Below are 3,147 nucleotides of genomic sequence, written 5' to 3'. Positions count from 1 at the left end.
GTGGTGATGACATTATCTAATTAACTCTTTCTCCAAGGCAACAAATTAAATCATCTATTGAACTCTGAACAACAAAAAATTTAAACACCCCACATGTGACCTCCTAGACAGTGAAGCTAATGACCTGCAGCCAGGAGCGGCAGTTTGTCATGACATAATCAGCTTAGCCACACTTTAATTTAGAAAAATATTGGAAGCAATATGAAAGCAATACAAGAGGAAGCACTCGCTGTGACTCTGCGATGAAATAACAGGTTCATTAATTCTGACGTAATTGTGATTAGACATCCTGTTAGCATAATGTTGTGTCCCAGAAGGGTGAAGGACATACGATTCTTTAAACATGCTTTGCACTATGCAGAATCCAACATGCGTTCATCTGCAGTTTAGCACTTTCTGTGTGACGGTAGAGTACTACAGCAGGGTGTGATATGGTATTACATTAATTCCCTTCTTTCAACAGAGTAGTGCTCCAGATTCAGAAGTATGCACAGTGTCTCTTTAATTGTTTACCCTCTTTCTTTTCCTCTCTATTTGAATATGCATGCAAAAGAAGAGGAGCACTTGTACTCCCAAGGATATATATACTGTGAGAGTTTGGATGAAAACAGATCTGGCTTAAACTGGATGGTGCTCAAAGAGGAGTTAACCTCATTTTCTGCCTTGATCTGATTCGAAGTGTTTTTGGAAAGAAAGTAACGACTTTAAAACTCCACAGTAATTTTCCGTAATTATGTAACCAAGCTCCACCGGTGGAGTGTTCAGATAGCGAAAATATGATGTCACACATATACAAATAGGAAGACCAGCGTTTTATAGATGCTCTGTGAGCACTCTTTATCCTTCGAGCTTGAGGTTCCTGTCCTAGGATTGCACTCTCCTGGAAAGAGATCTCAGATAGCACTCATCATGGTTGTTATGGTTTTGTGGTCTATTTCCCGATCCCTTAGTCCAAGTTCCTTCCTTCAGAGCAGAGTTCCAGGTTTCCCGCTTTTGCCTCGCATCAGCAGCAATCGCCAACCAGTACATAGGACTAGCTCATACTTCATTCAACTCTCCACCTTAAGTTAACACTAGGCTTCCTTCAGTCTCCAGTAATTCACATTCTTGGATCAGTACCCACTATTCACCTGTTGTTTACCTGGTTTCCTGACCCTGGTCAACTCGGTCATCTTGTTTCTTGCTGGGCACTTACCTGCCTGTCCTCCTGCTCACACCACTCCTCGGTACTCTGGAAAAAGGGAAAGGATGGACATTTTTCACTTCCAGTACTCCGCTTTCGGATACTCACTAGCTGCTTCCCCCCTTAAACCACTGACTTTTGCTCCTCAAATTAAGCGATTCAATTTAAATCACACATCTAAAAATACCTACTCCTACTTTGTGTTCATATGGCCTGAATTAATCCGCCTTTCCCTCTCTTTAGGTGGACTCTCTCCACTGAAAGGACGCTCGATTTTTGCACCCGTCTGTTCATTCAGACCATCGAGTTTAATAAATTTTTACTTTTGAAAAAACAGACTTTTTTGTTTGCATTTGGGTCCAAACTTTAGTACAGACCTTTGACACAGTCCTTGAATCTGTTGCCTCCACCTTCCACATCTTCTCCAGCTCCTCTCTAAGCCCTCAGTAGGTCTTCCTGTGCTCCTTCCTCCTGATGTTGCTATGTACATGTGCTGTCATAAAAACATGGGTATGACATCAATGGTGCATTAAGGAGAGCTGCATAGTTTGACCATGCGTGGAAAATGCCGAAGTCTATTTGGCTGGAATCCAGCTGAGTTTGCTTTTAGCATCTCTTTTTTAAAAATAATGCGACACGATGGATACGAAACCACCTTTGTGGCTCTTCTGTTCTGTCTCTCCTCAATTTGCTTGCCTGTTTAGAAGCAATGCTTTAATAGCAAAGTTGTGTCATGCAACTGCAGTTTTCTCAAATGGAAAATGCAGCCTTGAAACTAATTTGCGTGTTCGAGTCTTGTTTCGGAATCAAATATGTGCACGAACATGAATATCTTATTTGGGCAAGGACTGCGGCACACCCTGCAGGTGAAGAAAACTTTATTTCACAAGCACAAAAAACTTCCCACACTGTTTATTACAAACACTATTTTATGACCAAATGTGTTTGTGATAATGGCTTGTTGAATGTTAATGTCACGCTGATTGGGTTTGTGATTACAGTGCTATTGTCTTTTAGGGAGTATTTTCTCTATGCAGCCGAATTCACTAACTATACTTGATGTCATTTTAAAGCTAAATTAAAACCAGGCCTAAGATCAGATAATTGCTGTTGCTCTGATTAATTTCCACGTTGTGCAGGGCATCTGCCACCCAAGGTGTAAGATGACATTTAGTACAAAGACTGTTGAAACAAGACAGACAATACACGAAAGAAAAGGTAGAGAAAGCTAAAGTGAATTTGGAACTAATTTGTAAAGAAGCACACAGTGACCCTTTGTCATTCTTTGATGAATCAGTCTGAAAAATAATAGCTTAAACACTGCTCGTTGGTGTGGTATTTCTGGACCTGTGGATGGAGGAAATCAATGGCAGACACTACTACCCTTCAATAGCGAACGTAAAAATGCCATCGAGCAGAACTCATTGAACTGAGCGAGCTGCTCCAGTGGAACTGCGCAGTGTCCAACATCAGAGCTCGGTGGTTGAATCAGGCACCTTTAAGTGCAAAAGTGTGTAGCTGTGTGACCTTGTGAAGCTAAAGCGAGCATTCATCCTCTCCAGCCTTTTCTGATTGAATGCATTCTTGGGAAAAAAAGGTGGGGGGGGGGGGCTCATACATGACTTTGATTTTTTGCAGATCTGTATCCTTTATAAATATTACATGGTGAGATGCTCCTCTAGTTTCTGCTGGCATGTGTTACTAAATCCACATCAAATCATCCCACAAAATGTTATGGACCTATTATGCAAATAATCTGCTTAATATTTTTTATTCCTGGCATGTATTAAAGTAGCTTGATTCACTTTTTAATTTATCTTTATTTGTCTCATGCTCTCTGTTCAGACACTTTGCACAGAAGGTAGGTAGGTAGATAGATAGATAGATAGATAGATAGATAGATAGATAGATAGATAGATAGATAGATAGATAGATAGATAGATAGATAGATAGATAGATAGATA

At 40.4% G+C, this 3,147-nt stretch overlaps 1 long non-coding RNA gene across 1 annotated transcript in view; it reads right to left on the bottom strand.

The window, feature by feature from the left end:
• Positions 1-465: 465 nt before the first annotated feature.
• Positions 466-3,147, bottom strand: part of LOC102311497 — a 12,293-nt gene continuing 9,611 nt past the window's right edge. Inside the window, exons 2-3 of the long non-coding RNA XR_001336630.2 lie at positions 1,561-1,676; positions 466-1,231 (exon numbers count right to left, since the gene is read on the bottom strand). This is a non-coding gene — a long non-coding RNA (uncharacterized LOC102311497). The remainder of the gene's footprint in view (positions 1,232-1,560; positions 1,677-3,147) is intronic.

Source organism: Haplochromis burtoni, unplaced genomic scaffold (genome assembly GCF_018398535.1).
Source record: "Haplochromis burtoni strain Fernald_Lab_line unplaced genomic scaffold, NCSU_Asbu1 Contig_136, whole genome shotgun sequence".
Taxonomy (NCBI): Eukaryota; Metazoa; Chordata; class Actinopteri; order Cichliformes; family Cichlidae; genus Haplochromis; species Haplochromis burtoni.
This window is presented reverse-complemented; position numbering and strand designations above follow the sequence as displayed.